The sequence below is a fragment of the Hemiscyllium ocellatum genome, chromosome 26 (genome assembly GCF_020745735.1).
Source record: "Hemiscyllium ocellatum isolate sHemOce1 chromosome 26, sHemOce1.pat.X.cur, whole genome shotgun sequence".
NCBI lineage: Eukaryota > Metazoa > Chordata > Chondrichthyes > Orectolobiformes > Hemiscylliidae > Hemiscyllium > Hemiscyllium ocellatum.
The window spans coordinates 8,782,552-8,809,444 of NC_083426.1; the positions used below are offsets into that span (position 1 = coordinate 8,782,552).

Here is a 26,893-nt window from a genome sequence, read left to right on the forward strand (position 1 = left end):
AGTGGGGGTGTATGGATCTAATGAGGGAGCCGTAGAGGGAATGGTCTCTATAGAATGCTGAAAGGAATTGGGAGGGAAATATATCTCTGGTGGTGAGGTCTGACTGAAGGTGGCGGAAATAGCTGAGGATGATGTGTTGTATCCAGAGATTGGTAAGTTGGAAGGTAAGGGTTGTGCAGGAAGTGGAGGGTTTTCATGTTGAATTGAGCCCTTGCATCACAAAATGAGTGTCAGTTAACATTCCTGTGATTCCGCTGTCCAGCATGTTACTGATGCAACTTGTCTCATTGTTTCAGTAGAAGGTTCCAGGGCTTATGCCCGAAACGCCGATTCTCCTGTTCCTTGGATGCTGCCTGACCTGCTGTGCTTTTCCAGCAACATATTTTTCATCTCTGATCTCCAGCATCTGCAGTCCTCACTTTCTCCTAGTTGATTTTAACCTACTGCGAATCCTCTTGCAAGGATGCCTTCCTTGAAGAAGCTCTCTTCCTCCCTCTACAAGGATTTCAGTGAGTCTCTCTCTCACTGCGCCCCCCAGGTCATCTCCTCTGCCCTGAAGCTCTTCAGCTGGCCTATCACCCTCACTTTAACCTCCTTCCACCTTTCACATTCTCAATGCCCCTCCCCCAAGTCCCTCCTCCCTATCTTTTATCTTAGCCTGCTTGGCACACATTCCTCATTCCTGAAGAAGGGCTTTTGCCTGAAACATCGATTCTCCTGCTCCTTGGATGCTGCCTGACCTGCTGCGCTTTTCCAGCAACACATTTTTCAGCTCTGATCTCCAGCATCTGCAGTCCTCACTTTCTCCTAATCAAAATTGTAGTCAATTTATAAATCTGCTTATGTGACTTGAGTTATAAAAGGCAGCTCTAAATTAAAATGAGATAATAACATTTAAATTTCAATCATTCCTCTTAACAGCGATCAGAGAACAGAAGACTCATATCCCATCTGTCGGGACTGATGATTGATATATTCTCAGAATCCAATCCTCATTTGAAAGCGTTCGCTTATAAAACGATTATATCTTTTGGGAGGCTATTGGACAACCAATATTCTGTTAACCTGATGCTGTGTTCATAAAGCACACAATTAGAAGGTAAAGGGATTGTGTGTCAGAAGGGAGATATGATGAAGAGGGATCCCTGAGTAAGAAACAAAATATTTATTTAACACTTAGCATCTGGCTAAAATGAACTGATTTAGTATGAATTATGATTTGGAGATGCCGGTGTGAACAAAGTTAAAAAACACACAACACCAGGTTATAGTCCAACAGGTTTATTTGGAAGCACTAGCTTTCAGAGCGACGCTCCTTCATCAGGTGGTTATGGTTCTCCACTGCATAGGGCGTCTCAAATTTAAGGAATTTCTTCTCTCAGGGGATAGTAAATCTGTGGAATTCCTTCCAACATAGGTCTACCAAGGTTGGATATATTCAAGGCTAAAGTAAACAGATTTTTAATCAGTAACAGAATCAAGGAAAATGGGGAAAAGGCAGGAAAGTGGTATTGAGGATTTTCACACCAACCATGACCTCATTGGATGGCACAGTGGGCTGAATGGCCTCCTTCTGCTCCTATATATTATGGTCTTATTGCAGAATGACCTTGGTTCTGTTTGAATCCTAGATAAATCCTAGATAGGAATGAGAGAGGCAGGGCAATTGTCATGGGGGACTTCAACTATCCAAATATTGACTGGATCACTATAGTACGAGTACTATAGATGGGTCAGTTTTTGTCCAGTGTGTGCAGGAGTGTTTCCTGACACAGTACGTAAACAGGCCTACAAGGGGCGAAGCCACTTTAGATTTAGTACTGGGTAACGAGCCTGGCCAGGTGTTAGATTTGGAAGTAGGTGAGCACTTTGGAGACAGCGATCACAATTCTGTCAGGTTTACTTTAGTGATGGAAAGGGATAGGTGTACTCCACCTAGCAACTGGGGGAGTTACAGCTGGGGGAAGGGAAATTACGATGCAATTAGGAAAGATTTAGGAAGCATAGAATGGGGAAGGAAACTGCAGGGAATGAGCATATTAAATATGTGGAGCTTATTCAAGGAAAAGCTCCTGTGTGTCCTAGATGAGTATGTAGCTGCCAGGCAGGGAAGAAGATATAGAACGCGTGAGCTGTGGTTTACTAAGGAAGTGGAATCTCTGGTCAAGAAGACGAAGGTGGCTTATGTTAGGACAAAATGTGAAAACTCAGTTAGGGCACTTGAGGGTTACAAGGAAGTCAGGAAAGATCTAAAAAGAGAGCTCAGAAGAGCCAGGAGGAGACATGAGAAGTTGTTGGCAGATAGGATCAGGGTTAACCCTAAGGCTTTCCATAGGTATGTCAGGAATAAATGAATGACGAGAGTTAAATTAGGGCCAATCAAGGATAATAGTGGGAAGTTGTGTGTGGAGTCAGAGGAGATGGGGAAGCACTAAATAAATATTTTTCGACAGTGTTCACTATAGAAAATGAAAATGTTGGCGAGGAAGATACAGAGATACTTGCACCTAGACTAGAAGAGATTGAGGTTCACAAGGAAGAGGTATTAGAAATACTGCAGTGTGTGAAAATAGACAGGTACCCTGGGCCGGATGGGATCTATCCTAAGATCCTCTGGGAAGCAAGAGAAGAGATTGCTGGGCCTTTAGCATTGATCTTCAAATCATCATTGTCTACAGGAATAGTGCCTGAGGACTGGAGGATAGCAAATGTGGTTCCCTTGTTCAAAAAGGTTAGTAGAGACAACCCTGGTAATTATAGACCAGTGAGTCTCACTTCAGTTGTTGGTAAAGTGTTGGAAAAGGTTATAAGCGATAGGATTTATAACCATCTCGAAAAGAATAATCTGATCAGGGACAGTCAGCACGGTTTTGTGAAGGGTAGGTTGTGCCTAGCGAATCCTATTGGCTTTTTTGACAAAGTGACCAAACAAGTAGATAAGAGTAAACCGGTTGATGTGGTGTATATGAATTTCAGCAAGACATTCGATAAGGTTCCCCACAGTAGGCTATTATACAAAATGTGGAGGAATGGGATTGTGGGAGACATAGCAGTTTGGATCAGTCATTGGCTTGCTGAAAGAAAACAGAGTTGTAGTTGATGGAACATGTTTACCTTGGTGTCCAATTACTAGTGGCGTACCGCAAGGGTCGGTGTTGGGTCCACTGCTGTTCGTCATTTTTATAAATGACCTGGATGAGGGCTTAGAAGGGTGGTTTAGTAAATTTGCAGCGACACTAAGGTCGGTGGAGTTGTGGATAGTGACGAAGGATGTAGTAGGTTGCAGAGAGTCAGATAGGATGCAGGGCTGGGCTGAGAGGTGGCAAATGGAGTTTAATGTGGGCAAGTGTGAGGTGATACACTTTGGACGGAGTAATCGGAATGCAAAGTACTGGGCTCATGGTAAGATTCTTGGGAGTGCAGATGAGCAGAGAGATCTTGGTGTCCATGTACACAGATCCCTGAAAGTTGCCACCCAGGTTGACAGGGTTGTTAAGAAGGCATACAGTGTTTTGGCCTTTATTAATAGAAGGATTGAGTTCCGGAACCAGGAGGTTATGCTGCAGCTGTACAAAGCTCTGGTATGGCCACACTTGGAGTATTGTGTACAGTTCTGGTCACCGCATTATAAGAAGGATGTGGAAGCTTTGGAAAGGGTGCTGAGGAGATTTACTGGGATGTTGCCTGCTATGGAAGGAATGTTTTACGAGGAAAGGCTGAGGGCCTTGAAGCTGTTCTCGTTAGAGAGAAGAAGGTTGATAGAGACATACAAGATAATCAGAGGGTTAGATAGGGTGGACAGGGAGAGCCTTTTTCCAAGTATGGGAACGGCAAACACGAGGGGACACAACTTTAAAGTGAGGGGAGATAGATATAAGACAGATGCCAGAGGTAGTTTCTTTACTCAGAGTAGTAAGGGTATGGAATACTTTGCCTGCAACAGTAGTAGATTCGCCAAGTTTAAGTGCATTTAAGTCGTCATTGGACAGGCATATGGGCGTACATGGAATAGTGTAGGTGGGATGGGCTTCAGATTAGTATGACAGGGCAGCGCAACATCGAGGGCCGAAGGGCCTGTACTGTGCTGTAATATTCTATGTTCTTTGTTCTCTGTAAAACAGGCAACTTGCAAAGCCTTCTGCTTATTTATTTAATTATTTAACTCCATCTAAACAAAAACACAACAAGGTGCACTTGCCAGAAAACAAATTGCTGACAAGCGATGCAAGGCAATATTAAGACAAAAACTTAGTGAGAAGTCAGGTTTAAGAAACATCAAAGGAAGAAAGCATGAGAGATTTACTGATCTATTTCTAACACTTAAGGATCAGGCACAGATACCAAAAGCTGAGCAAAATGGACTTAGGAATAAACCAGAGAACAGCTTTGGGGAAATTTGCAAATCTCAATTGGTGGAAAAATATGTAGATGCCTCAGGAGTGGAGGTTTAGAGAAGCTTAGACATTTCAAAGATTTGTGGGTCTGGAGAAGTTTCCAGCGATAGGAAGGAGTGAAGTAATTGGAAACAAGGATGAGTATCTTAAAATGGACACTCTGCTTAATCAAGGGCCAGTACTGCTCAGTGGGGCAGAGGGGTGATGGGTAAATGAGATCTGGTTCCAATCATGATGCAGGCTGTATTAATGTCTGAATAAACATATTGCTGAATTTGTTATTGTCTTTAATCACAGTTAAACAGGTGGAGGTCCTGGCTATTCTCTGAGCATATATATCAGCAGTGATCAAGAGGGAATGGCCTATTGGTATTTTCACTAGACGATTCATTTGAAGATCCAGGTGATAACCTGGGGACCCAAGTTTGAGTCGCTTTGTGGGAAATCTGAATTCAATGAAAAATTATAGGAATTGGAATTCTGAGTCGAATGAGGACTATCAGCCATTATTTCTTGTGAGGAAAAGCCCAGCTGATTCACACATTTCCTTCAGGGAAGAAAATTCTGTCCTTGGCTACTCTGGCCTGCATGTGACTCCAGACCCACAGCAATGTGGTTGACTCTTAACTGCCCTCTGGGCAATTTGGGATGGGCAATAAACGCCCAGCCAGTGATGTCCGCATCCCATGAATGAATTTTAAAAAGGCATATTCCAAGAGTACTGGGGCCTGTTGCGTACAATAGAACTGTCACTAGCTCTGAGCTTGGATTCATGTCCCATCTGCATAATTGAGTTGTCAATAAACTCAATTCACATGACAAAATATGGCAGGGTATATATTCAAATTGACCGGCTAACAGATTTACAATACCCTCAAGTTGGGTCAGGTGGGCAATGGGAAACCAGCCACAAGTCATTTGGAATGGTCATGTCGCAAGGAACAATGCCTTAGGTGAGAGTCTCAGGGGTAGAGTCAGGTGAAGTCACTGAGCTGGAAAGAAGGGATTTTAGGAACAGGATGTATATATGGCCACACCCCGAAATGTCTTCACCCAGAGAGTGGTGAGCCTGTGAAATTCACTACCACAGAAAGCTAAAACATTAAATGATTAGAGTTTTTGAAAAGATTTGTAGCTTGGGTTATGGGTAAGGTCGTAGATTTGTTTGCTGAGGCTAATGTGTTATTCTGCAGACATTTCGTCATCTCGCTAGGTGACATCATTATATGATATGATTTTATAAGACCACTTATTCCTTTACTTCAACTTCTTACAACAAGGGCTAACATATCCTTCACCATCCTAACTGCTTCCTGCACCAGCCTATTAGCTTTCAGTGACTTATGTACATGACACCAATATTTCCCAATCTCTCATCATTTAAGAGATTGTGTGCAGCTCCATTCCTCCAACCTAAATGGATAACCTCAAAAAATCTACATAGTGTTCCCTCCGCCATGGTCTTGCCCACTCGCCATGCCTGTCTAAATCCCCTGAAGTCTCTGCAGATCACCACAACACATTCTCCCATCTAATTTTGTCCATCTGCAATCTTGGAAATATCACACTTGGTCCCCATATCCAAGCCATTGATGTGGATAGTGAACATCTGGGACGCAAGTATTGACCTTTGCGGAATACCCAATGGTCACAGCCTGCCAATGAGACAATGGTCCATGTATTCCTTTTTTCTTCCCAATCCTCAATCTGTGACAATATTTTACCCCCATTCTGTGTGCTCTCAGTTTGTTTACCATCCTTCTGTGCAAGACTTTAGCAAAAGGCTTCTACAATTGCAAATATACCACACCTGCAGGTTGCCTTCTATCTTCTACTCAGAAAAATTGATCTTATTCAAGAACATTGATGAAGAGAGGAAGGAAAAGAAAGGATGGAAAATGAGCAATAGTTTACAAGAATGGTGGGGTGAAGGGTTGGTATTTTTGAGGAAAGAGGTGACAACAGCACATTTGAAGAAAAGAATCATTAACAATGTTGATTGACAGGGCCTGGGAAGGGAAGTTGGTTATCTAGCAGTTTGGTAGAAGTAAGGTTGAGGTTGGTGGAGGTTAAAGTCATGGACTGGATGAGCTCAGACAGGACATCAGAGGAGACAGAAGGAATCTAGAGAAAGGTGTATGTTTAGGGTTGGGAAGGTGTTAACCAAGGTGCAGCACAGTGAGCTAGGGGAGGTGTGGAAGGGATGCAGCTGAGGCAACTGGATGGAATGTCTCAGTCTTAGCAAAATAGATGCCCATGAGTCATTACATTTGGTTTTGGGGTTGTTACTGGAAAGCATGGGGAATTGGAGTTAAGAAAGTGAACTGCAGCACAGAAAAGAAACCTTTAGTTGTCTTTTATAGTCTAAATGATGATTCTGAGATCGTAAGCAGTTTTAGACAACAGGCCTGATTGTGACTGCTGTGGTCTTGTTAGATTTAGTGATGGATGGCTATATATCCTTTCAAATATATGTCCTAACAATTTGATATGTCTGCATGACTTTCCTCCATTGACTATTTCAATATGGACATTAGTCCTTTGATTGTTAAGGCTGCCCTTGAAGGAAGTGGATGAAAGAAAGTTAGACATTCTGGAGATGAGGATATTGAGGTAGATCTCCTATGCCTTGAGAAGAGACCAAAAAGACAGCATCTGAGAGAAAATCAGAGCAATTGAAGTGGCTAAGGAGAGGACACTGGGATTGGTCATCTGTTAGATGCTGAAAGATGAGGAGGACATTGATTTGGATAGTACCAGGGATGAGGACAAGGAGAACACCGAGAGGGAGGTGGATGGACATGAGCTGAGAAAGTCTTGAGGAAAAGAGCCTCCAGAATGAGAAACACCTAAGACTGGGGGAAGCAGAAAACAGACATCATGACCGGATATAGTGGGAAAAATGAGACAGAAGAATAAAGGAGAAGATTACTCCCTCCGCTGAACTAACTGATACAGAGAATTGATAGAAGTCTCATTTCAGCAAATGGTTAGTGCATGATGTGCTATGGAGTCATGTAGAGTACTATCATGTAGCTTCAGTACATCACTTTAATACTATCACTAAGTTAGTTATTAATTCTGGACAGAACATATTCACTAACCATTTGTATATAATTGTTTCTTAACTTAAAGAGTAACTTCTGGCTTTGGTCTCCAATTTTGAGTCAGTAAGGATTCATTACAAACAGCTTTGAAATTATTGAGAAGAAACATGTGTCAAAAAATGTGTACCATTATTTATTATTATTCTTTACATGAATTTGACACGCTCTCAGGCTGTTTTCATTCAAAATGCTGAAAGAATGAATTTTCCAATTTAGTCCAACCACATTTGAAGTATCATTTCAATTCTTCCTTTCCCCTGTCTGTCAAGTCTTTGTAGTTTGGTCTTGTCTGCTAATTATGAATTCAGAGCATAGTGTGGCTGAATATATCAGTTGCTGTGGCCCTAAAGTCTGCAGTCCAAGATGTTCTACACTTTGAACTTTGCTATGTTTTCTATTCTCAATTAAGGCAACTTGATCATTCATTCAGACAAATACACAGCAGATGCCACATAACATGGACAAATGTGAGGTTATTCGCTTTGGTAGCAAAAACAGGAAGGTAGATTGTTATCTACATGGCTATAAATTCTCAGGGGGAAATGTGCAAAGAGACCTCAATGTCCTCCATACACCATTCGCTGAAGGTAATCAGGTAGGTGTAGCAGACAGTAAAGAAAACAAATGGTATGCTGACCTTCACAGTGATTCTTAGAGTACAGGAACAAAGATGTTTTGTTGCAGTTGTACAGGGTCTTGAAGAGACCACACATGGAATATTGAGTGGAGTTTGAGGAAGGACAATCTTGCTATTGAGGGACACAGCAAAGGTTTACCAGACCGAATCCTGGGCTGCCGGGATTGATGTGTAAGGAGAGGTTGAATCAGTTGGAATTGTATTCACTGGAGTTCAGAAGGGGAATATCTCAGAGAAACCTATAAAATTCTAACAGGACTGGACAGGGCAAGTACAAAAAGGATGTTCTCACCGGTGAGGGAGTTCAGAACCAGGCGTCGCAGTCTAAGGATACAGGGTAAGCCATTTAAGATTGAAAATGAGGAGAAATTTCTTCAGCCAGAGAGTGGTGAGCCTGTGGAAATTCTCTACCACAAAAAGCAGTCAAAGCCAAAACATGGTATGATGAGAGTTTTTGAAAAGATTTGGAGCTCGGCTTGTGGGTGAGGTCGTAGATTTGTTTGCTGAGCTGATGTGTTTTTCTGCAGATGTTTCATCATCTCACTAGGTGATATCGTCAGATTTCGATAAACACTTGGGGTGAAAGGGAACATAGGATATGGGGCAAAAGCAGGAATAGGCTTTTGAGTTGGAAGATCGGCCATGATTATAATGAATGGCGAAGTAAGTTTGAAAGTCCAAATGGCCTAGTCTTGCTCCCATTTTCTATGTTTCTAGGTAATGAAGGAGAACAATTACTCACTGAAGGTTTCTTAGCTTCATCAGTTAGCTGCTCTTCCCGAAGGATTCATCTGAAAAGGACAAGGCAACAGGTGCTTGGAAAAACCAGCCCCTCCAAAGTTAGCTCCAAGTCACACTCAATTCCAACTTAGAAATATATCAGCCACCCCTTCATCATCGCTGGGTCAATATCTGTGAATGCCCTCCATAACAGCATTACAGGGGCACGTTCAACACACAACTTGTCATGGTTCAAGAAAGTCCAATATCATCTCTCAAGGGGGACCTGGGATGAATGCTAAATATACACCTTGCTAGTAATGCTGAATAAATGTTTAGATAAATCCTGATTTATCCAGAGCCTTATTTTACTGTCGTTGATAGAATGTTCAGCTGAAATTTCAATTTCTCTACTTTGAGAGATTACAGAAATGCTGCCAGTCAGCTCAAAACGTCTCTTGTCAATTACGAAAAAGGAGATATACTGTCAAAGGTACCATCAAGAATGCCAAATTTCAAAGGAAGCAACAATTTATAAAGACCGATCATATCAGACCGTGCACACATTTAGCTGTTCACAATAGACAGACTATTAAATGGTTCAACCAATTTATGTTTGCAAAACTTTGAACATGGTGTCTACTATGGAATATAATTCTGTGACTGGACAGCATTTGCTGAATAATCTCAAGTATGCAGAGAATTATGTTAACTATCGATTTACGATTATCTTCTGGGCTTGCAATGTGGCTCATGCACACTTCGTAGAACTTGCCTGTATTTGTACGTGGGAACTCAGCTTCTGTATGGGAAAGGAACATTGCCAGGCATTGCACGTTTGTTGAAATAAATAAAAACGTGAGAGATTATGGTTCCCTGGTACATTCTCAATGGCAAGATTTTCATCGATCCTATTCAGCTTGCCAACTAATCCATACACTTTTCTCACACAGCGTAAATTGTCGCACCTTTGAAATGTGTTTTTCTTTCATTTGTCCTGAGGACTGCATAAGGAAAGGGTTATGTCTTTTCTCAGCAGCACTCAAGTTTTGGACAGACATGTTAATATTGGCTATTGGGTTCAGCTCTGACTGTCACAACAGCAGCACCATTTTTTCTTTTGTGTGTTTTAATTAGATTTCGATTTAAAAGGGCATGATTTTGTTTTATTCATTCATGGGTTATGGATGTAGCTGGCTGGGCTTAATGTTCTAACCTTCTCATGTCCTCTTGCTTCAAGGCCAGAAAGCATCTAAGCATATGAGAAATTAGACTGGAAATTACGTTGGAAATTGCAGCAACATTGCCAGAACACAACTGGGGGGGGGGGAATGCACCTCTCCCCCACCTCAGTCACTGAGCACATCATCTTGTCACACAACACTGCTGCATTCACCTCCTCTATCCCAACATCCTGTTGTCCATGTTCCATTCTCCACAACAATCTCTGAATCAGTCTTTTCCCTGCAGTTACCATTCCTGCACAAAAAAGAAATATCTAAAGCTTTTCACTTTAGGGAGGTTAACCCTTTCAGTCCAGACACATTCAGACGTTTTGCATGAAGAATATACAAATGACATTTTATTACATCATTAGGATGCTTAGCTGAGGCAGTCCCTTTTCTAAAGACACTGATTTCTTTCATATCCTAGTCCCAAGCCTCCAACTTGGCACTGTGTTCTTGACCTGTCCATTGTCCTCCACATCTATCCGCTTCACCCACCCCTTTGACCCATCACCTTCTCCCCCACTTCCATCTGCTTATCACATTCCCAACAACCATCCTCCCAGCCCCAACCCCCTCCCATTTATCTCTCAGCCCCCAGCCCACAAGCCTATTCCTGAGGAAGGGCTTAGGCCTGAGATGTTGGTTCTCCTGGTCCTCTGAAGCTGCCTGATCTGCTGTGCTTTTCCAGCACCATACTCTCGACTCTGCAAACAGCACTACACATAAATCTATGTTTGTCCTGGTTTTGTATCACCTTTTTCTTCAGTCGGCGTGTATCAGGTTTCTGAGTAAATCTCATTGTAATTTAAGGCACATATTGAATTCTTTCAATCTAAGAGAGTGCTGGAGGTTATAACAACCTTGCTTCTGGATTTGAAAATTAAAAATATTCTGATCACCAGCTTTTGGATCCTATGATGAACAGGACAGCATCTTGTCTGAAAACACCTTGAGCTGGTACTTTTTTACAAACCCACAAGATATTAGAATCTAATTGGACCCGAGTTGTTAGCTGTATATCCAAATTCTATCTCAAATGTCACCGATCTCCTTGATAAGAGCATCCAGACTCATTCTGTTAGATTCAGTCTTGCCCTAAAACTCAATTTAAACTCTTGATATCTCTATGGTCTGTTTTAATATCACCCAAAAAGGTTGTCCTGTCTTCAGTCCTGCCTCAACGCTCAATGCTTTCTCTTCTAGTATCATCTAACAATTTCCTTGACCCACCACAATTTCGTCGGATCCCCTCTATGACTGCTACTGTACCATGCAATATGGATTTCCCTGTTTGGGACTTTCCCCTTATCCATCCTTCAGCACTCCTTTTATCTGAGACTACAAGATCTTCCCTGCAACTGGGTGAAAACGAGGATTGCCGATATTGGAGATTAGAGTCTAGATTAGTGTGCTACTGGAAAAGCACAGCAGGTCAGGCAGCATCCAAGGACCAGGAGAATTGACATTTCGGGCAGGAGCCCTTCATCAGGAAATGTTGATTCTCCTGTTCCTCAGATGCTACCTGACCTGATGTGCTTTTCCAGCACCAGTCTAATCTGGACTCTTCCCTACAACAGTTCTTCACTCCAACAGATCTTACTGTATTATCTTCAACACTCTGAGAACGCTTCTACTAACATTCACAGTGGCCCAGATATCCTTCTTGTTTAACAGAGTTAGATCTTAAAATCCTCATTTTGAAAAAAAACTTTTTCATTATACTGATCCTCCATTCACTGTTCCAGTCTCACAACCATTCTGAGATCTCTGCATTCCTCTGGTTCTAGTTTCTTGGACATCCTCAATTTTGATTACTGCTCTATCAATGTCTGTATTTTCAGCTGCCAAGGCCCTTGTCTCTGGCATTTCCTGTCTGCTTTCCTGCCTTATCCCCTTTAAGATGATAATGAAATCCAATCTCTTTGATTAAGCTTTTAGTCACTGGTTCTAACGTCTCCATTTGTGATTTAGTGTCAAAATTTGTTTGATATCATTCCTGTGAAATGCCTTGAGAGGCTTTATTTTACTAAAGATGTGATATAAATGTAACTTGTGTTTCTGTAGATGTCCAAAAACATCTATGCCATCTCCTACTCGCTAAATGGTGATATTCAGGTTTTTTTTTCACGATTCATAATTCACAGCATCAGGGATCGAGATTCGATTCCACCATTGGGCGACCGTCTGTGTGGAGTTGGCACATTCTCCCCGTGTCTGCATGGGTTCCCTTTGGTGCTCCGGTTTCCTCCCACAGTCAAAAGGTGTGCAGGTTGGATAGATTGGCCAGGCTGAATTGCACATAGCGTCCAGGGATGTGCAGGCTAGGTGGATTAGCCATAGGAAATGTAAGGCTATAGCGATAGCGTAGGGAGGTGGGTCTGGATGGGATGCTTTTTGGAGGATAGGTGTGGACTTGATGGGACAAATGATCTGCTTCCACAGATTCTATGATTCTATGATGATTCCAATTGCATTGAGGTTTTTGCCAGCATTCTCACCTCTCTGAGGAGCATGGAGGAGGTGAGGAATTTATATCATCCTCTACAGAGCATTACAGCCACAGAAGGAAGGTTAGCTGGACAAGTGAGTCTTCTTCTGCCTGAATGATTCCTATCATCCCCTTTCATTCTCCATTACTCCCTTTCTGTCCACACGCATTGTTTAAGACAACACATTCACATTTTCCCACAGCAATACTGCCTCCTTCAGGATGTCTTTTTGCCTTATGATATATTTCGCATTTACTTAGTATACTACTATAGTGAGCACAGCTAACCTTCATAACAATTATTATTTCAATACTCCTGGACAATGCCATCCTTAAACCAGATACATTCATTCTCATATGCCTCTTTGCTTGTTCCCTGCATGCTATTGCCTTGTGTATTCTCTGTAACATTTGTGACCTCTTCCCCAGATCCGGCTGTTCATTGTTGCCCATGAACACTACCCATTGATCAATACAACTATTCGATGTGTTCTGTTACATATCCATTTGTTCTTGTTTTCTCTGTCCTGTTACAACATATGGTCCCTCTCTGTTTTATATTATACGCTATACAGATCTTCCTTAACCTGAGCGCATTGAGCAAGACAATGCAATCACGTTTTTCCATAGCACTTCCACCTCTGCATGCCATGTTATTAGAGATTTTCTCCAGCCATCATTTTGGCAGAAGTCATCAGTGAGTTTAATCTCATCTTGGAGTCATAGAATCGTGGAGATGTACAGTATGGAAATAGACCTTTTCGTCCAACTCGTCCATGCTGACCAGATTTCGTAAATTAATCTAGTCCCATTTGCCAGCGTTTGACCCATATCTCTCTAAATGACCACTGATGGAATATTGCGTGCAATTCTGGTCTCCTTCCTATCGGAAAGATGTTGTGAAACTTGAAAGTGTTCAGAAAAGATTTACAAGGATGTTGCCAGGGTTGGGGGATCTGAGCTAGAGGGAGAGGCTGAACAGGCCGGGGCTGTTTTTCGTGGAGTGTCGGAGGCTGAGGGGTGACCTTATAGAGGTTTACAAAATTATGAGGGGTATGGATAGGGTAAATAGGCAAAGTCTTTTCCCTGGGGTCAGGGAGTCCAGAACTAGAGGGCATAGGTTTTGGGTGAAAGGGAAAGATATAAAAGAGACATTAGGGGCAACATTTTCATGCAGAGGGAGGTACGAGTATGGAATGAGCTGCCAGAGGAAGTGGTGGAGGCTGGTACAATTGCAACATTTAAAAGGCATTTGGATGGGTATATGAATAGGAAGGGTTTGGAGGGATATGGGCCGGGTGCTGGCAGGTGGGACTAGATTGGGTTGGGATATCTGGTCGGCATGGACGGGTTGGACCGAAAGGTCTGTTTCCATGCTGTACATCTCTATGACTCAATGATTCTAAACCCTTCCTATTCATATACCCATCCAGATATCTTTTAAATGCTGTAATTGTACCAGCCTCCACCACTTCTTTTGGCAGCTCATTCCACACACGCGCCACCCTCTGTGGAAAAAGTCTTAGTCTCAGCTCATTGGGAATGTATAATATAAATGATTCTGGTGGATATGAGCTGGCAACTTAACGCGGCTCGATACAGTTCCATGTATTTGTCACGTGGAAATGTTGGCAATCTTTCATAAAAATCACCAGAGGCAGTGAATGTACCAGTCTCTGAGCATTTTTGAATCAGTTACTGTGACAGTGCTAGATGGACGGGAATGAATTAGATTGACAGAATAAAGGAAAAGAGAGATTCTAGATAAAAGAGGAGATTGATACTGTTCATTTAATGTTACTCTTGACCATTATTATTTTGCTTCTTAAAAATTAAAAAAGATAAAGGACTTTCTTGATGTCCCAAAATATTTTACTGTCCATTAAATGTTTTTGCACTGTTGTAAAGTAGTAGCCAATTTGACCATTGCAGAATCCCAAAAACCATAACGAGGTAATGGTCAAATAAGATGTTTTTGTTCTGATGTTGATTGAGGGACAAATACTGACCAGGACTACAGAGCGAACTCCCCTCTGCTTCACATTGGATCACAGGACATTTTACATGCAACTGAGAGGTCTGACAACTTAACATTTCAGCTGAAAGATGACATGTGACAGTGTAGCACTCCCTCAGTGATGCACAGCAGTGTTTGTGCTCAGGTGTCTTAAGGAGAACATGACCCTGTAATAACTCAGAGCCGATGGTGTTATCCACCACGTGTGTCACATTCAAGCTCTCTCATAATTCATGTGTCTGCTTTGGACCTATAGGACATTGAAAATGTACCTCTGATTTCCCCGCTCGCTGGCCGGTCTGAGTTTACTGTTTGTGTTCCTTAGTAATAAAAGCAAAATATTGCAGATGCTTGAATTCTGAAATAAAAATGGAAGTGCAGGAGAAATCCAACATCAGTGGAGAGTAAAACAGTTAACATTTTGAGTCCAATAAGACTCTGCGGAACTGGAGAAGAAGGAAAATCAAACTGAGGGAACTGTGGAAGTTGTAAATCAGAAACAAAAATGGAACTCAGAATTGGTTCGAAAGAATGGTCACTGAACCTGAAATGTTAACTGTGATTTCTTTCCACAGATGTTGCCAGGTCTGCTGAGTTTTTTCCAGCAATTTCAGTTTTTGTTTCTGGTTTACGACTTCTGCAAGTCTTTTGGTTTCTCGTTAAATATTTATCACTCTTAGAGTCATCGAGCCATAGAGCTGTACAGTACAGAAACAGACCCTTCGGTCCAACTCATCAGGATATCCTAAATTAATCAAGTCCCATTTGTCAGCACTTGGCTCATATCCCTCCAAACCCTTCCTATTTGTATACCCATCCTTTTAAATGTTGTGATTGTACCAGCCTCCACTGCTTCCTCTGGCAGCTCATTCCATACATACATACATACATACTCTGCATGAAAAAGTTGCCCCTTAGGTTCTGTTTAAATCTTTCCCCTCTCACCTTCAACCTATGCCCTCTAGTTTTGGACTTTCATACCCTGGGGAAAGGACCTTGGCTATTCACCCTATCCACATCCCTCCTGATTTTATAAACCTCTATAAGGTCATTCGTCAGCCTCTAATACTTCGGGAAAACAGCCCCAGCCTATTCTGCCTCTCTCTATAGAATTGGATCACTGGACCCAAAATGCTAACTCTGATTTCTCACCACAGATGCTGCCAGATCTGGTGAGCTTTTCCAGTAATTTCTGTTTTTATTGTTGAAGAAGTAAAGTCTGATTGGACTTAAAGCATTAACTCTGTTTCTTTCTTCACAGATGAAGCTAGACTGCTGTGTTTCTGCTGCAGTTTCTGTTTTTATTTGCATTCTTCAGTTGTCTATTTCTGTGTCAGATTTCTCTGCCAATGTGCTTATATCATGTGTCTTTATAACTGTCAACGTCAGAGTATTTTCCCTGTGCAGCTATTGCTGGGGAGGATTTTACAAACATTAGTTCATTATAATCCTCTGCTTGCTTCGGGAAATACCCTACATCAACGTCCAAGAGAAATCCTCTTACAGCTAAAGGTTGTGTCCCAAAGAAACCTCCATCTCGCGGAATGTTCCACATCAGCAACTTATATATTATCTGTGCAAAATAAAACTGGGTCATCCAAAAATGTGGAACTGGAAACCTCAGACATCTTTTAAGCTTTGTCATTTTACATATCATGAGCTGGGTTTGATGTGGTTCTATCTCAAGGCTGTGTACTTGAGCAATACAGGTCAGCTGGAGAGGTGGAATACAATGGAAGTGTAAGCAGGGCCTAGATGGAGTTAGACTCTCAGACAAATAGATTGTTATGGAGAGTGAGGATACATGAGGAAAAGTTTGAAAGTCTGAAATAATGTTGTACTTGGTGTTGGATATTGACCCAGAAATGTATATAAGAGGAAGTAAGTATTTATCACAAACAGAAATTATTGGAGAAACTCAGAACTGTTTCTGAAGAATGGTCACTGGACCCGAAATGTTAACTGTGATTTCTCTCCACGGATGCTATCAGGCCTGCTGAGTTTTTCCAGAAATTTCTGTTTTTGTTTCTGATTTTCAGCATCTGCAGGTCTTTTTTTTTGTTAAATATTTATCACTCTTAGAGTCACAGTCATAGAGCTGTACAGTGCAGAAACAGTCCAATTTGTTCACATATCCTAAATTAATCTAGCCCCATTTGCCAGCCCTTGGCCCACATCCCTCGAAACGCTTCCTAATCATATACCCATCCAGATGCCTTTTAAATGATGTAATTGTACCAGCCTCCATCACTTCCTCTGGCAGCTCATTCCATACACATACCACCCTCTGTGTGAAAAAAGTTGCCCCTCTCACCCTAAACCTGAGCCCTCTAATTTTGGACTCTCATGCCCTGGGGAAAAGACCTTGACTATTCACTCTATCCATGCCCCTCATAATTTTGTAAATCTCTATAAGGTCACTTCTTAGCCCCTGACCCTTCAGGGAAAATAGCCCCAACCTATTCAGCCTCTCCCGAAAGCTCAAACCCTCCGGCCCTGGCAACATCATTGTGAATCTTTTCTGAACCCATCCAAGTTTCACAACATCCTTCCTATAACAGAGAGGCCAGAAGTGGATGCAGTATTCCAACAATGGCCTAACTAATGTCCCATACAGCTGCAACATGATGTCCCAACTGTTGCACTCAATGCTCTGACCATTAAAGGCGCATTGTGAAAGGGACTGCATCCAGTAAAGGTACGGAGAGTGAAACAAGATAATCTTCTCCAATTAAGTATCAGATTCAGCCTCTGAACCTATAAGCTCTTGGTTCTAATAATGGGAGAGGCTAAAATTGATTTAAAATAATACTGTATCTCTACACTTCATAAACTGTCTAACCTGATGTTATCTATCAGAAAGGCTAAAACAGAGAACATTACCTTCATCCTCACACTCTGTATTATCTGGCATTTGAACTAAAACTAACAGCTTCATCAACCCATTCCACCGTTCCTTGCCCATAACTATTCAGTCTAAATTGACCCTTCAAGGATCTTCAAACTGACAGTTGTTGTAACCCTCCAGAGCTGCATCAATCTTTCAATACTAAGAGTGTTTCTTTTAACATTCACCCTTGGAGTAAATTCACATCCTTTCATGTAGCAGTTTCCACATTTTATGCAACAATTCCTGACCTACTAGAAGGATATTCATTGGTCAACTAACTCAGTCAGTGAGGTAAAGGTGGCACCTCTTCTCTGACCCTGTCAATTCCATTTTTTGTGTCCTCAATCTTTGTCAACCAAAGGAAAAGTCATGCCCATAGAGAGACAGAACTTGCATTTCTAATGTGCCTTTCGTCACCTCAAGATATCTTAAAACACTGACAGGAATAATGGTGACCCATTTATACACAGTGAAGTCATGCAAACTGCGACATAATAATGAGCACATAATCTACTCCTGTGACGTTTCAGCTAAACATTAGCCACAAAACTGGGAATAACTCTCTAGACAGTCTTTGAGCCTTGTACAATTCTTGGAGCACACAAGTCAGTCATCTCTATCACTCAAAGGTCAAGGATGACAGAGAGATGGGATCACCACCAACTGCTCATTCCCCTCCAGGTCACATTTCATGTTGAATTGGAAATATATTACCATTTCATCATTGTTGTTGGTCAAAAAGCTGGAACTCTCTTCCTAAGAGCACTGTAATGGAAGATGAACTGCAACAGTTCAAAAAGGCAGCTCACCACCACCTTCTGAAGGTCAACTAAGCACAGACAATATATGCTGGTCCAGCCAGCAACGCACACATCTGCTGTGTGAATGAGAAAAGCCAGTGACTCCTTTGAAAATACAGCACTTGAAGCCTCAGCCTTGCTGTCGTGTTCAAATATCTGAAGCGAACCCACACCTTTCAGACGCAGAGGTAAGAACATCATATCTGCAGCATCCTTCAGGCATGTTTTGGTTACTGCTTCAGAACAGCAACTTCATATTAATGCACACTGTGTAATACAGTTTGTGAGTACGCTCACTCACAAATAATCTCATCAAGGAAGTAGCTTTGGCTTTGTTGTGGATTGTAACGCTTTATGTCTGGAGCTCCCAGCCAGTGGGTAATGAGAAGCTGGTAGTATAACTGTTACAAAAAAGGAATTGCTGGAAAAGTTCAGCAGGTCTGGCAACAGAGAAAGCAGAATTAACATTTCGGGTCCAGTGACTCTCCCTCAGAACTGATGTAGCCAGGAAAAAGTTAATTTTTGCACCTGGTATAACTGGCCATTGCTCCATGTGTTATCAATGTTGTAATGATATAGTCAGTTTGCACACAAATACACTGCCACATTAGGGGTGGCATGATGGCTAAGTGGTTAGTACTGCTGCCTCACAACGCCAGGGTCTCAGGTTTGATCTCTGACTCAGGTCACTGTCTGCTTGGAGTTTGTACATTCTCCCTGTGTCTGTATGGGTTTATTTCGGGTGCTCCAATTTCCTTCCACAATCGAAAGATGTGCAGGTTAGGTGAATTTACCATGCCAAGTTGCCCATAGTGCTCAGGGATGTGTAGGTTAGGTGCATTAGTCAGGGGAAAGGATCTGAATGGGTTACTGTTTGGTGTGGACTTGTTGGGTCAAAGGGCCAGTTCCCACACTGTAGGAATTCTAATTCTACCATTCTCAGTCAGGTATGGTTATTTTATTCAGTCACTGATGGGTCAGCATTTATTGCCCAGCCCAATTATCCTAGACAAGTTGATTTTTTTTCAAGTTGCTACAAATTTGGACGTAGAGACACTCACAGCGCTGTTCTGAAAGAAGCTCCAGGGATTTTGACTCAATGATAGCGAAGAAACGGTAATATATTTTCACACTGAAGTGGTGTGGGTTTGTTGTTTGAAGAGGTTTGGTGAATTTCTGCAGTGAGTCTGGTAGATGGCACACACTGCAGCTACTGAGCTTCGGTGGTGAAGGGAGTGAATTTTGTACACGATAGATGAAGTGTCAATCAAGCGGATTGATTTATCCTGCAGAATGACATGCCCATACAGTTAGCACCATTACTGGTTCTTCTCTTTTATGGTTGTGAATGGAAACTCACACTTTGTATTCCCTCACACTCTTCTTCCATGCCATCACAATTCTGCTTTTTGTTCACTGCAGAATTGAAAATAAGCTTGTGATGTGTGTTTACCTTTCGGGCTTTTTCAATCTGATTTTAACATAGAAATCATTTTATTGTTACCCAGGCTGCATTAAGGTTCAGGTTAGCAATTTGTAACGTACAATGGCAGCAGTACTTGAACCTACTCTATCGAAAAGGTTGAAACAGGAGTAAGTTAATGGAATCTGTCAGGCCAAGTTCACAACAGAAGTCTGAGCATTTAGTCCATTGTTTGGTCAGTAGCTTGTTGTGGGGGCTGGTTAGCTCAGTTGGCTGGAAGGCTGATCTGCAACGTGGAGTGACGCCCGCGCTACAGGTTCAATTCTCACACCAGCTGAGGTTAAAATGAAGGCCTCAGCTGAGATGTAGTTTCCCTTGGTTAAACCTGCTGCCAGTTCTCACTCTGTTATGAGAGAACAATGCTATAGTGACTTTTCTTTACAAATTCAGTGCTATCCAATACCATCACAGCTTCTTCTATTTGGCTAGGGAAAGGAAATAAAAGGCTGGCATTTACCTAGCGCCTTGTACATCCCCAGGACTTCTCAAAGTGATTTGCAGCCAATGAGGTATAGCAAAGTCTCAACACAAGTCTTCACTATGTGCAGATTTGCTTACCGTCTATAACATCCTATAGACCATTTCACCCATGGGACATCTGAGGTTTGTTTATCAGAACAAAAACCAAAATGTGGAGAAAAAGCCGAGAAACAAAGAAAAATCCTCAATTAATGTAAAATAAGGCACTGTGGTAGAGTGTGTGTGTGTGTGTGTGAGAGGCAGACAGTGAGAGTGTTTGTGTGTGTATGAGAGAAACGGTGAGGGTGTGTGTGTGTATCAAAGAGAGGGTGTTTGTGTGTTTGTGTATAAGAGAGAGGTTGAGGGTATGTGTGTGTGTGTATATATGCAAGAGGGTGAGGGGGTTTGTGTGTATCAGAGAGAGGGTGTGTATGTGTGCCTATCTATCAGAGAGAGGGGGTGTGTGTGTCTGTCTATCAAAGAGAGAGTGTGTGTGTGTGTGTGTGTGTATCAAAGAGATGGTGAGGGGGTTTGTGTGTATTAGAGAGAAGGTGTATGTGTTTGTGTGTCAGAGAGAGGGTGTGTGTATATCAGAGAGAGAGTGTGTGTGTGTGTGTGTGTGTGTGTGTGTGTGCGCGCGTGCCAGAGAGAGGGTGAGGGTGTGTAAGTATCAGAGAGAGGGTGAGGGGGTTTGTATGTATGAGAGTGAGGGTGAGGGTGTGTATGTATCAGAGAGAGGGTGAGGGTGTGTATGTATCAGAGAGAGAGTGAGGGTGCGTATGTATCAGAGAGAGGGTGAGGGTGCGTATGCATCAGAGAGAGGGTGAGGGTGTGTATGTATCAGAGAGAGGGTGATGGTGAGTAAGTATCAGAGAGCGGTTGAGGGTGTGTATGTATCAGAGAGCGGGTGAGGGTGTGTATGTATCAGAGAGAGGGTGAGGGTGCGTATGTATCAGAGAGAGGGTGAGGGGGTTTGTATGTATCAGAGAGGGTGAGGGTGTGCGTGTGGTTTGCATGATAGATTGTTGCCTGGAGCATCTACTCCTGGGTGTTCATTGTGGTTATGATTATTGAATTCTACCAGAGAACCCCATAATAAGAATAGATGGGGCAAACTGTGTGTAATTTTTCCAGCTGGACATTATATGTAATAAAACATTAATTGCCATTTTTTGTTTTTCTACCGTATACTGTACATATCCATTTCTGGAACCTATGCAATTGACTTCCGTTATAAGGTATATTCACTGCTTAAACGTTTACCATTAAGGAAGATTGCCAAGAGCATAGCTCTCTTGGGTGGTGAGATTTTAACTTTGTGGCTTTAAGTTTCTCATGTTTATGTATGGAACTTGCTAACCAGTGGGTGATGCAGACCTCGGAGTGGAACTCAGATATCCCTTCTCCTCACCATACTACCTCCGCACCAGTCTCAATTGGGTGTGGTTTATTATCTGTTCATGGATGTGGGCATTGCTGGCTGAACAATAATGTTATAGTGAGGGAATCGTGCCTGGGTAAGGAACATCAGTGAGGAGAACATCGTCCCCTTGCAGCCCCCCCCCAACCTGAAAAATTAAAATACCTCAATCTGCCCCATGGTGTCCAGGGATGTGCAGGATAGGTGGATTAGCCATGGGATAATGTAGGGTTACTGGGATAGGGCAGGCAGGATGGTCTGAGTGGGATGCTCTTTGGAGAGTCGGTGTGGACTTGATGGGTCAAATGACCTGCTTCTACACTGTGGGGATTCTACCTGAATCCTCTTTTGGAATTCTACTCGAATAGAGCATGCCAGGCTAGGGAGAATCCAACTGGACACATGACCACTGCTTGCTGGATCTTTCATTGCTCAAGGTGGCAGCTCTACTTTCCAATATAACTGAACTTTACATGGGAAAATCAATGTGGAAACAGTGTCCATTTAAAATAGGGTGGAGGCTTGGCAAAAAGTCACATGGTGGGAGCAGTGGAGGATCATGGGTAGGAAAGGAGGCAACAAACAACTCAGTCTCAGCTCCGTGAGGCATTCATGACTCCAAAGATATTAAAAGTGTCACCATGGCAACGGGTGCCATTTAAATCCAACATAAAGACAGTTTCCGTAATGGTGACCATGGCCACTATAATCACTTGTTGTAAAACTCAAATACTTCACTGTTGTCCTCTAGGGAAGGAAATCTGCTATCCTTACCTGGTCTGGCCTACACATGACCCAATTCACTCTCAATTGCCCTCTGAAATAGTCCTCGCAAGCCACGCAGTTCAAAAGGAGATGAGCAAACAATGTTGGGTTTATCAGTGTAGCCATTAAAACACTTCTATAAGACATGCAGAAACTGAGTGTTTAGTTGAGACTTAATCTGCCATTGACACACAGGGGGCACTTCAGAATATAATCCAAAAGTCATTTAAATCTTTGCTTTGTTGCACAGACTATGATGATGTGAACTTTGTTAGTTCGAAGAGTTGCACCAAATGTACCACCAGAGTTTCAGCCCGGCGGAATCAACCTGTTCAGAGAATTACCTCTAGAACAGGTGAGATTTGAACCCAGAGGTCCATCATGACCTCTGCACTACCAGAACCCCATGCAGGGTCTGCGTTAGGGTCATGTTAGATGACTTACTTGGTTTGGTGAAAAGGAATGTGTAATGTAAGCTGTGTGGAACAGCACAGACGAGTTGGGCTGAATAGCCTGCCCCTCTGCTGTAAGGTCCAGGTTGGTACATTCAATTCACACCCAATGGCACAGCATGAGTCCACCCTCCTCTGCCAGGGTGGATTGGTTTTCATACATACACCTTTGGAAAATCTCAGGGAAAGTGTGGAGTGGATGGCAAGGATAACGAGGTACAGAATGGTTCCTGGGGACAGTCAGGAAATTCCCTCGATTTCTGTCATAGCCAGTCTGTCTCTGTTTTCTGTTTATCGATAATAATCACAGACTTCTAATGTATTATTGGAATTGCATTGTTTAATACATGGTGATACCTAAGGCTCTAAGCTATCAATTTGGTGCCGGCTGCCTACGGTCTTTGAATCAAATTTCTCTTGGCTGAGACTCAGGGTGTGATGATGTCATCACCATGCACTTCACGTCAATATCGGTGTGTTCAGCAAGGTGGACAAGCCATCCTGTGTGTTAGAGAATGAGTGAGAGAGAGAAAGAAAGAGAGAGGGGCTGGGAGAGAGTGGGCACAAGACACTGGTAGAGGGAAGGGAAGGAGAGAAGGAATGGGAGAGAGGGGAAGAGAGAGATAGCCAACCTCTGGCAGAGAGTTGGACCACAAGGGAAGGATGGCAAGAAGAAGGGAGAGTGTTGATGGGGGAAACATGAGAGAAAGGGTGAGGGGCTTTTGGGGAAATCAAGAGAGAATGGGTGAGAGCCACACAGAGAGAAAGGAGAATTGGGGTGAGAATGAGAGGGGCAGAAAGCAAGCAAGTGAGAATGAGACACGGAGGAGTGAGTGAAGGGTTGGGAAAATGAGTGGATGAAGATTGAGGAAGGCAGAGAGGGTAGGTGAGAGAGTGCGAGTGAAAGAGAGAGTGAGAGAAGATTGCTTGCTCCATAGAACAGGACAGGTGCTGTAGTGGCTGCTGTACAAATGCTGACACGGTGGAAACTGGTCCTGGCTTTTCAACCTGCTGTTTATTGCAGGCAAAGGCAGATATGTACACTGGACAGAAACAGGGGCCTTTAAATATAAGCAACACTCCTGACAAACGCTTCACTTCTGTACTTCCTGCCTTGATACTTCCCTGATACTGTACACTGCAGCTTATCCCAGCAGTAGATCAGTGACACTGATACAAGGCTTCTGCTTTCGATAAGCATTAACGGGAAAATCAGATCTGTTCATTAAGAGCACTGAAATGAAAAGATAATCCTACCTTTTTTTTGCCAAGATCTTGAACATCAAAGAACTCCAGCAGGTCTCACATCTCCTCGTAACAGGTGAACAGCCCCTTCTGGGTCTTTTTCCCCCTGAATTCTCCCTTTGCTGAAATGTTATTCAGAATCCTTTGCATGTGTTCCACCAGCACTGCAGCATTTGCACTAGACTGTGCTCCTCCTCTTCCAGTAAACGTAACAGCTCTTGGGAGATTTCCATTTGTTCAGCTCCAGGGCCACTAAGAGGAGCCCTTCGTACATGATTCATGTATTGACAGTTTCCTCAGCATTTTGCTTCTCTCTCGCCCTCTCTCTCTCTCACACTCTCCTGCTCTCACTGACTCAAACCTCTACAGTGCATCTCTCTCTCACACTTGCCCCTCTGTCTGATACACTGTCTTTCTCTCTCACACACACTTTCTGTTTGACTCTCTCTCTCTTACACACAGTCTTACACACTTACCTCTTATCACGTCTTTCTCGCATTTTGTCCCTCTCATTCCTCTCTCACACATACCCCCTCACTATTTCACACTGATTCTCTCTCTCTCTTTCTCTTTCTCTCACTCTCACACGTCATCTCTCTATTTTCCAAATTTGCTCACTCACACACACTCCCCTGTACTCTCATACACTCCCTTTTCCACACTCTATCTCACGCAAACCCTCTTTCACAGTCTTCTCTTGTGCTCCCCTTCTCCCTCACAACTACTTTCTCTCACTGTCTCTCTCTCTCTATCTCTCTCACTCCTCTCTCTCTAACTGTGTCTCTTCCTCTCACACACTCCTCCCTCTCTCACACTACTCACAACTCTCACTCTCACACTACTCTCTCACACTCCCTTACTCACACTCCCTCTCTCGCACTCTCTCTCTCACACTACTCTCTCAAACTCCCTCTCTCACACTCCCTCTCTCGCACTCTCTCTCTCACATTACTGACTCACACTCCCTCTCTCACACTCCCTCTCTCACACTCCCTCTCTCGCACTCTCTCTCTTGCACTCCCTCTCTCGCACTCTCTCTCTCACATTACTGTCTCACACTGCCTTTCTCACACTCCCTCTCTCACACTCCCTCTCTCACACACACCTCCTCTTTCACACTCCTTTTCTCAAAATTAGAATGGACTTGGTGGGAAAATAGTTCACTCCAGTCCCCGCGGGGCTCACGTTTCTCTTTAAATGTTGGTGGATACCAAGTGCTATTTCTCTAAGGACACTCAGCTGTGAACACAGCATTATAGGAGCAGAAGGAGGCTGGTTGCCCTATCGAGTCTGCTCTGCTAACCAATCAGGGCTGATATGTTTCTCAACCCCATTGTCCTGCCTTCTCCCCGTAACCCTGTATCTATCTGTGATGTAAATACATTCAATGAATTGTCCTCCACAGTCTTCAGTGGCAGTGAGTTCCACAGAGTCACCACTTTCAGCTGAAGAAATTCCTCCTCTACTCAGTTCAAAAGGATCGTCCTTTCACTTTGAGTGTGCCGTCGGTTCCTAGCCTCTCCCACTATTGTTTCCACAGCCAGTCTGTCCAGGCGCCTCAGTATTCTGTAAGTTTCAAACAGATCCCCCCTCATTTTTCTAAACCCCATCGAGCGAAGATGCACTCATATGACAAGCCCTTCATCCATGGGACAACGCTTGTAAACTTCTCTGGACCACCTCTAACCCCAGCGGCAGTGGTGGATGCAAATACAGTTACAATGTTTAAAAGACATTTAGTTAAGTACATGAAGAGGAAAGGTTTGGAGGGATACGGGCTAAACACAGGCAGGTGGGACTAGTTTTGGTGGGATTACAGTTGGCGTGGACTTGTTGGACTGAAGGGTCTGTTTCCGTGCTGTATGATTTTATGACTAGATAAGATGAATAGCTAAGGTCTTTTCCCCAGAGTAGTGGAGTCCAAAACTAGACGGCATAGGTTTAAGGTGAGAGGGGAAAGATTTAAAAGAGACATATTTTTCTCACAGAGGGTGGTGCATTTAAGGAGCAAGCTGCCTGAGGAAGTGGTGGAGATGGGTACAATTACAACCTTTAAAGGACATTTGGACATGTACCTGCATAGGAAGGATTTAAAGGGATAAAGGCCAAACACAGGCAAATGGGATTAGTTCACTTTCGGAAACTTGGTCGGCATGGATGAGTTGGGCCGAAGGGCCTGCTTCCATGCTGTACATCTGTATAACTCTATGACTATATGACACTCACACTTACACTCACCTCCCCTCACACTACCTCTATTTTGCATCCTCTCTCTCACTCACTCCTTCCTTCCCACTCCCTCTCTCTCTCACACTCCTCTCACACTCCCTCTTTTCTCACACACTTCTGTCTCACACTCCCTTTCTCACACTCCTCCTCTCTTGCACTCGCACTCGCACATCATCTCTCTCACACTCCTTCTCTCCCTCACACTCTGCTGTCTCAACTCCCTCTCTCTCTCACACACCCATGTCTCACACTCTCTCTCTCACACTCCCCCTCTCACAAATTCCTTCTCTCTCATACTCCCACTCTGTCTCACACTCTATCTCTCACATACCTCTCTCACACTCCCACTGTCTCTCCACTCCCACTGTCTCTCACAGTCTCTCTCTCTGTCTCACACTGCCTCTCTCTCAGACTCCTGAACGGTGTTATTTTGCTTATTTTCTTTATTGACTGGTTACATAAACATTGGGAATGGGGACTACCATACCCTGCTAAGTCAGGGAGTTGTGAGTAAAGTTTCTCTGATAATGTTTGCCTGAACTTGAGCATGTGTTAGTG

At 43.0% G+C, this 26,893-nt stretch overlaps 1 protein-coding gene across 2 annotated transcripts in view; it reads right to left on the reverse strand.

Annotated features, from left to right (window-relative positions):
* The window catches only part of cntn2 (contactin 2), a 224,344-nt gene extending 200,126 nt beyond the window's left edge, over positions 1 to 24,218 (reverse strand). For both annotated transcript variants that reach the window (XM_060845329.1, XM_060845328.1), the window contains exon 1: positions 24,119 to 24,218. The gene's annotated coding sequence lies outside the window, so the exon portion shown is untranslated. The remainder of the gene's footprint in view (positions 1 to 24,118) is intronic.
* Between the last annotated feature and the right edge of the window lie 2,675 nt (positions 24,219 to 26,893).